The sequence below is a fragment of the Centropristis striata genome, chromosome 12, assembly GCF_030273125.1.
Source record: "Centropristis striata isolate RG_2023a ecotype Rhode Island chromosome 12, C.striata_1.0, whole genome shotgun sequence".
Classification (NCBI taxonomy): Eukaryota; Metazoa; Chordata; class Actinopteri; order Perciformes; family Serranidae; genus Centropristis; species Centropristis striata.
In genome coordinates this window covers 22,609,620-22,618,855 of record NC_081528.1, presented here as the reverse complement: position 1 = coordinate 22,618,855, position 9,236 = coordinate 22,609,620, and the positions used below count along the sequence as shown (strand labels likewise).

At 42.0% G+C, this 9,236-nt stretch overlaps 1 protein-coding gene across 1 annotated transcript in view; it reads left to right on the top strand.

Moving 5' to 3' along the window:
- The first annotated feature begins 759 nt into the window (after positions 1-759).
- The window catches only part of tenm2a (teneurin transmembrane protein 2a), a 251,764-nt gene continuing 243,287 nt past the window's right edge, over positions 760-9,236 (top strand). The window contains exon 1 of the mRNA XM_059345574.1: positions 760-800. The gene's annotated coding sequence lies outside the window, so the exon portion shown is untranslated. The remainder of the gene's footprint in view (positions 801-9,236) is intronic.

Sequence of the window (9,236 nt, the reverse complement as noted above, 5' to 3'; positions counted from 1 at the left end):
ACATATTGCATGTAGAATTGTAATATATATATAGTCTTTATAAGAAAGTATACATTTATTTATTTATTGCATTTGCAGCATATCCCATTATATATTGCACGTATAATTGTAATATATATATTTTTAATAAAAAAATATACATTTATTCATTTATTGCTTTTGCAGCATATCCCATAAATATTGCATTCAGAATTCTAATAGAATAATTGCTGCTGATCCCTGCTTGCCATGCTGTTGGGATGCAGCTGCAGTCAGTCCACAGTGGATTACTCCCCACATGCACTGATAATGACCACTGACTTGGCTTTGACCGTGAACGCGCGTTACGCGAGCCTCGGTCATTCCTCTATACTGTGTGTGTGGATGGTCGCTCCCTGGATGCTGCTGCGCGCAGCCCCTTAACCGATCGGCCGTCGCTCACGTTCAGAGCATGCCCGCCTGCCCCGCCGCTCTCAGGTCTGAAGAGAACCAACGGAAGACGCACAGCTGCTGCCTTTACTGCACCCAATAACGACCATCACCGCGGAATGGATTGCTCCGTTTGATTTCCCCCCTGCTTTTTTTTGGTGAGATGTTGTACTGGAGGCTTATAGCCTTTCCTCTCCATCAGCGCACCCCCCGTGCTCTCATCTCACGCTGTGTGCAATAGCGGCTTGTCAGGACAGACCGGCCAAAGAAAGTATGCAATAAACAAGTGTCAAGTAGCTCAGAGGCTGTTCGATTTGGAGCGAAGGAAAAAAAAGTTCAAGTTGAAGAAGGAGGATTATGCAGTGAGTGCCGCACATAGCTGGGGGAAAAAGGTACGTGATGTTTTAATGATATTCCTGTGGAAACGATGCCCCTGTTGTTTACACATCAGCTCCTGCGACCACAAACGCCACACGCGTGTACGCAATCAGTTCTTGTGGCAAGTAGGACTGGGGAGGGCAGCGCGCAGCGGTGACATTGAGGTGCCTTTTTTACCGGAATAACATTTATGGTCCTCGTGTGAGCGTGCACTTGGCTGGCATTGGTCACACAGGGCTCCTTTCGCGTGTCCGCAGTGGCGTTTATGTGTCATTTTGTGCAGCTGCTTGGTTAATAGTTCCTGAGCAGGGATGACCTTATGTGAATCGCTATGGAGTTTGTGGTTGGAGAGGTTTGCACACATCTGATCACATCCTTAGAATATGTGTAAAATATGTGCACGTGTCCTGGCTGTGTAGGGCTTTAAAGGGGTCATAGTGGCATGTGGATGAGAGACAGGTCGTGATGAGGGGCAGCAGCGAGGCTAACCTTTGACTGACGCGTTTACGGCTACCGCAGCGCAGCATTCTCAGCTCCACGTACATGCGTGATAAAGTGAGTTTGCCCTTCGAAAATAAGAGCTTTTCCATCATCATAGCAAAGATGGAGTTACTGGTGGGCTTTAATTGGCTGCTTGACCTGTCATTACCGCTCTCCTCCTCTCCTCTCCCTCAGGACGGCCACAGCTCTGCGTCGCCGCGGTGCGTCCGAGCGGCCACAGCTCCTGTCGCGTATTCCATGCCTCTCCACCAGTTATTCCCTTTAAAAAAGCACCAATTCCTGCACTGCACATCAAATATATATATATATATATATATATATATATTTTTTTTTTTTTACAGTCTTCGTATGCATTAATATTTCACCAACTTGCTCACATGCTGTCAAACATTGGATTAGAAATAATGCATGGTATTATGCTTTGTGGAGGTCTAAATCACAGGTCCAGGCAGTGTAGGTGCGTGCTGAATTTTAATACCTTCCCTCTGCTGCCATGCTCTGTTTTTTTGGTGACACAGAGAGGCAGAAAGCCACAGCCCAGCTGACTCCCCTGGAGCTGCAGCGAGGGCCGTAACACTGCAGGAAGCCTTTTCGCTCAGGAGCGGATATTCATTCAGCATGACTCTTATTTAAGGATTTCATACCATATGCTTGCAGTAAGTTTAATATTGCATCAGAAAAACTTTTGGAGTCAGTTGTGTATCAAGTAGAGGTGTCAAGGGACGAGGCCCACACACCAGCTGTAGATCCCAGAGCCTGGCAGTTGTCACCACCTTATGACATGAAAACACACACAGATGCCACGCAGAACTTGACGATGAGACGCCCTGCTGAGATTCACACTTCAATCTAACTGGTACAGTTTCTCTCGGTGGCCCTACTATCTCCTCCTCCACCTTTAGCTCTCTTCAAGCCTGCCTGGGTCTGTGTGATCTCTCACGCTGTTTGATCTTTCTCCCACTTTCCATCCCTCCATCTTGAGCTTTTGACAGGGGCATATAAATCAAAACAGAAAAGCCTTCAGTTTGGCGTGCAATCATTACTGACACACATTTAAAAACGTGCATATGGAAAAAAACTTTGCTATGCCTGTTTTACTCATGCAGACACACAGGTCTTCCTTAACCTGCCAAGCGTGATCATTAGTGTGTTTTCTGTGCGCATACGTGTCGCGAGCCACAGTCTTAAGTGCTAATAGGAGCTCACACTGGACAGCAGCAGGCCGTGTCAACCGCAATCTCCAGACAAGCCCTCAGGGTGCCCCATTTGGCATGGCTACACACAGACACACAAACAGGCCTGAGAGGTTTAGGCTTGACTCAAGGGTCTGAGCACTATGGGTTGTCTGAGTCCATGTCCTTGCTGGACCTTCACAACTATTCAACAGATTAACTGTTACCATGGAGATGCTGTAGATTGACTTCTAGACACAGACGTGTATGTGTGTGTGGATATTCTGTTAATTCCCATGTAAATATGATGAGAGAGTGAATGTCTGTCTGTTAATCTATCTCCTTCGCCTCTCCCTTTCTCTCCCTCTATGTGGGTTACGTATTTATATATTTTACCACAACACCTGTGAGGCCTGGAAAGAGCAGCATCAATCTTCATTAGACTGAAATGAGGCTGGCCCTGTTGAATAAATGACCATCATTCAGTGTTTGTTTGTGCGTGTCTGCGTGTGCATGCGTTTGAACCCTGTAGCCCGCTCGGACCAAGCTGACAGATGACTGCAGTGATTTCCAGGGTTCAGCAGATTAGAGGATTAAAGACTGAAGGCTTCACACAATAACCCTAATGCATACGCACGGCGGCAATCGGACACATGCGCACACATCAAACGCACGCACGCCGTCAGGGCTGCGGGGCTGCTTTGAGGTCAGTGGTATCCAGTGTGACCCCTCTGCTGGGTTTTGTCCTGCATCGTGCAGATAGCAGCGTCCACATTTACACATGCAAACAGATGGAAAACGGCATTAGAAAACCTCAAGGGTCCAATTTCACTAATGCCATTTTCGCACTACAGGCGTGACCCGTATTGGTACTGAGCGGCCAGTTAATACATTTTGTCCTTCCCAACCAATTCAGAACCCACTCAGAGTTAGATAATGAAGCAGCATAGTGGGCTGAATGTTTGTGACTAGGCCATTTTGTTGCCGGTTTAGAGCCAAAACTCCTTTTCAAACACAAAATGGGAAGCATTGTTTTCATTGTTTTAAATTCTGTCAATGATAACTACATTGCAGCATGTTAAATGATGTCATAACAAAAAGCTGCTTATATGTCTCTCAGGTATAATTACCTGAGAGGCTTTAAAGTGCCTGTTATTTGTAGGCTTTGCATGATTTCATGTGTTGACTGGATTGGTTTTGGTAAAATGTGTTTGCTGCAAGGTGTTAATGTTATTTTTTCCTTTACCTGGACAATTTAACCTTTTCCACTCCACCCCTCCCAACCACAGATGCATTTATACCTTATAAGGGCCTGGCAGGGTGTTTTTAGGGGGGTATAGCGAGTCAACAGTAGATGTCACATAGAAGTGGAGTTGATCATCTTAAAGCTGAGAACCTGAAGATAGATTTGAAATGTAGCTCAACATGGTTTTGAAACAAGTTTTTCATGTTTTTATGGTGACGCATTTATTAAAAAGGTGAAAGTTTAGAGTGTGAAAGAGCTTATGATGGAATGACATGATGGACATTCTCATGGTAAATTATGGCCCATAAATTGTATCAGCAAATTTTGGATTTGTACCATTTGTTACACAGTTTTGGTGCTTAATTACACCATTACACCAATCAAAAATCCCTCCAAATTATGAAAAACTTTTGATATTTTAGAGATTTTTGTAAGAATTTTTAGGTTACATGCAGAGAACTTGCAATACATCCTCTGAATGCTCTAGGTCTCTAGTTTGTGGTTTTAAAGTTTAATGAGGCTGTGATTATCCTAGAGGTCCCAGCAGGTCATTTTGTAAAGTGAGGTTAAGTTTAAAAATATTCTAACTTCAATTAAATGGCTACTATGGGGGCTAACATCATCACACATTAATACAAATGGGCTCATTGAATCCACAAGTGTCTCAGCTTTCCAGTCATACCCAATTTATGCAATATATGCAGTTGGACCCCAGTGTACATTAATATTGATAAACACCAATGTGCACCAAGTGGACATATCTGTAAATGGGAGAGTTGTGAGTACCCAGAGAACCCATTTTCATTCAGATACCTTGAGGTCAGAGGTTTAAGGACCCCAGTGAAAATGGTCATGCCAGTTTTCTCTCGCCAAAAGTTTGGAGCATTATATTTCACTCCCTTTCCCCACAAGATTTAATAAAATGGTTGGTACCAATGGATTTCTTTAGATCTTTTAGTTTCATACGATAGCATTAGAATCCCACTACAGCCTCTGAATTACGGCGGAGGACTCAGGCAACCGTGCATAGTTAGGGTTTACTACGTGTGAAACCCTAAGCACTGTTGCCACTGCCACTGCAACCATAGCAACATTAGCAAGTTTCAAAATACCTTCAATCCATCAGATATAGCCTTGAGGGCTAAGTTTAGATTTTTATTTATTCATACATGAAGATACTAGAGAGGATAAAGCATGCAATTATCCCCAGCAGATTTACACACCTGCAGCTTAAAACCTCCATTGTCTTCTTTTGCTTTGTTTCGTTTTAAAGCCATTTTCACAAGCAGGTCTTGAATGATTCAGTGCTAAATAGAACTGAGGGCATGATTGTTATTTTATCTGGGAATATCATTTTTGAAATATAGCAAACACAGCCGTCGTACGGTACATTAGACCTTAACATCTTATCATTTGGGACAGAACAGGATAGGTGGTAATGGAAGCAGAAACAACCTCTTGTCACTACTGATTAACTAAGAACACTGACCTTTAGAGAGAGGAGAGGTGGCTGAAAATGATGGTCTTTGTGACAGGATACGGAGAGAGGGCGACATTGTTTATACTGCTGCTGTAATTGTCAGCGCGTGCCGCTAAATAGAAAATACTAGCTTAGCTCTATTATGGGCTGCTACTACCCCTCTCAGCTATTTCACAAGCTCATGGCTTTTTTGAGCCAGAAATACAATCAACACAGTGTCATAAATCCACATCCAGGAAAGAAAACTGCTGCAGGAATAGTTTCGTTCCTATTACACTGCCATGGTTTGGCCTCCTGCAGAGCGGCTTTTGGGTGGCATGAGATACAGCAGTGTCAGAAGGGCTTTGATGAGAGAGGACGAGCTCAGTTTCCACCCTCTTTTTCCACCACGTCTAACCAGTTGTTCGCGGCTTACTGTCCCCCTCCACATTCCCCTGCTCTGGCTGTCTAGTCCTCAGTTTGATTCATTCGTGCTTCATTGTACTTTCTGTTTCATATTTCAACATTTCAACTCTCAACATTAATTGTGCTCCTTCGGGGCGCCTGCCTAGACATATGGAATGGCATGCTGTGGTTTTTCGAGAGGCTAAAATTACAAAGACTTGCTGATGAAGGGACAAATTACATTAATTGTTGTAATTGATTAATTGGTGGTTAGTGGTAGGAAACCACAGAGTGTAAAAAAGAAATGGTTCCTGACATCTGCGGCTTGGGTTCAGTTCAGAAAAGTGAAAATAGGATGTTTTTTAAAAAAATTCTTAAGTGTTTTTCAGTTAAATGCGACATTCTTTGCTTCCATAACTGTAAATTAAAAACTAATTTGTGCCAGCCTTTTTTTTTAATTATGATTGCACCCATTTCATATTTTGTCAGCCCATTAAATGTCCATTATCAGTTGTTATTAGCCTCATGGATAAGGGTTAGAAGGCGCCGGCCTCTGATATTTGTGCAGAACGACGCTATCGGCCCCTTAAATTACTGGAATTGCAGTTTTCTTTAGGTTTTGCTTTTCTTAAGTTTAGGCTACCAAACTATGTGGTTAAGTTTTGGCGGAAAAGAGACAACATGGTAAGGTTTAAGAAAAAACTAAGTGGTTCATTTTAGTAAAAAAAAAAAAGGAAAAAAAAAGGAAACTCCATGGTTTGGATTACATGCTTTACATTACTGAATGTAAAAACACATATACCACACATCAAGACACTTACATGATATTAAAATCACTTATAAATCAACTTTTTGTTGCAATTTTTTAGTTTTTGTAAGTCCTTTAATTAGAGAGCCATCCACCGCCCACCATCCTTATATGCATGCTGTCTTTGGCAGTGGTGGTAAAAGTATTCAGATCCCTTACTTAAGTAAAAGTACTAATACCACACTGTGAAATTACTCCACTACGAGTAAATGTCCTGCATTCAAAACTTATTTCCTTAATAGCACAAAAATATCAGCATCAGTATCAGCAAAGTTAAAGTACTTGTTATGCCGAATGGCCCCACTCAGGTTGTTATTTATATATTCCAAATATATCATTGGATTATTATTAATTCATGCATTCATGTAAGCAGTGTTTTAATTTTCTCAAGGTAGGGCTAATTTAACTAACTAACTTAATATACTTTATGTGGTTTAATTACCTTTAAATGTATCATGTTTTTATGTTAAATTTGACCTGAAAAGTAAATAAAGCTGTCAGCTAAATGTAGTGGAGTAAAAAGTACAATATAGGCCTAACATGTAGTGGAGTAGAAGTAATAAGTTACATAAAATGGAAATACTCAGGTAAAGAACAACTCCATCAAAATTCTACTTAGGTACACTACTTGAGTAAATGTACTTCGTTACTTTCCACCCCTGGTGACTCGTTATACCACATCACTGCCTACTTTGCTCCCGTCCTAAAAACTACATCCAGTAGAGGTCGGCACCTAACAATACACATTAATATAGCAGCCCATTTAATGGGGCTGATAACGGCCTTCTGAGCCTTCTACAACAAGCCCCTTCCAACCCATACCTACCCAGGATTATAACCACTGCTTACGCCAATCACAATTACAATGTATTAAAATAATTCAAATGGCTGCCTGAAATCTTGTTTTAGGATGAGAAGAGAAAGTGTAGAGGAGTGGGTATGGTTACTTTGTGGCAGCCTGTGGGTTGTGCATGATTTAATCAAGGTAAACACAGTGGATCATAGCGTGTAATGCACTGCCGCTAAAATAGAGCCCTGGATATCTCTTTATTGGAACAACGATTCTCAAAATTGCCGCCAAGACACATATTAGGTTTAGAATTAGCCACTGAGAATCTAACTTAATGTGAAAACAATTTTGAATACATAATAGTCTGACATTTTTCGAGCCAGCATTTAGAAGACATTACTGTCTTCATGCATTCCTGCATTGACTCCTGCTTTCAGATGCATTATATTTGAGTATTGTCTGTATGTTTTATGGCAGTTTTTCTAAGACTAACATGAAATCTGAATGCTGTAAACTTCCTTCCATCTGTCCCTTACATACAGTCCTCTTTGTGACCTTAATGGCCTATAGTTCTCCTTGGAGGGCCTTTAGTGCAGACCACAGTGCTCAGTGTAGTGTGATGTGTGTATGCATGTGTGTGTTCGTATGTGTGTTGCGTGTGACACCCGGCATTTGCTGTGCTTTAGAGAAAGTGACGCTTGTAGAGAGCAGCCTTCATCTTGGATTACCATGCTCATGGATCCTGTGGGTTTTTGTGTTAGAAGAGATGACAGAGTGGGATGATATTTACTACATCTGTCTGACAGCTGACCGACTGGTTTTAACTCATCCTGCTCACATGCTCATGGCGCTTTGTTGGGAGCTTCCTGGTTACATTTAAGTTGAGCAAAAATAAAGTCTCTAACTCGTGTGCCTTCTTGCACATTGCACTCGTGGATAATGGCTAGTACCAAGTCATTTAGCATAGTCCACATGGTGTGAGGCCATCAGTCACTGATTTTTGTGCTACATTTAAGTGAAATCTTGAACTACCAGGAAGCAAGAGAAAGTCTGATTGTGAGTTCATGAATAGAAATTTCAGTCAGACATTTTCCAGATACAACTTCTCAAATAGGCAGTTTGATCATTTTCTTCATTATAGCTAATATTTTGGGATTTAGAACTGATGCTTGTCCATAGACGGTATAAAATATGGATGTAGGCTGTGTGATGTCACTCCTAGTTTTCTGAAATGACTAAATGATGGTTGTCTCTAGAAGGTAACCCTAGATCTGCCAACAGTAGTTTAAACTGTTGCAAGACTTGCCAACCAATGACCTTAATGATCTTAATTACCATTATTCTACCAGACAGGCAGTCAAAAAATTCAGCTTCTGAAACGGGTCTAGTATGGAATGAAACCGAGCTAAAGACGGACACAAGCACAAGATCACAAGCGGACAGATTAGACAAATCTTCGTTTACACCTGTGTGTATCATGCGTCTCCAAGGGTGTCCAGCTGACCACTTGTGTTTGGATTTCGTTGCTACCTACACCACTTCCCCTAGAAGGTGAAATTGCCCTGCACACAAACGGCCCGGTAATGATGAGTCCTTTCCATTTTTACAGCCGTTGGCGCACCACCACAAGGCCTGCATTGATGACATAATTTCCTGTTACAGGGGTGCATCAGGATGCATCAGCCGAATGCACCCTAGACCAACTCAGCAAGTGGTTTGAGTGATCCAATCACAATGCATCTTGGACCCTGTTTACACTTGTATTTAGTGCAGACCACTTGTGATCCGATCGCCAAAGATGCATTTTAAAACCAAGTGTAGACAAAATCTAAATTGCAACTGGTGCTCGTTGAAATCCACTAAGGAGAACCAGGATCAGGTTTCAACCTGTTTTTTTCCTCTTTCTTTACTGTGCTTCTCCATCATCGTCCGTGGATAGTAGGAGCTCCATTTCTCACTTTTTTCATTGAAAAAAATGGCAGCTTTAGAATACTAATTTGGACGTCGGTAACCATGGCAATGGTACGATCTTCCAAGCATTTGGGTCAGCTTGGGTCAAAATGCAGAAG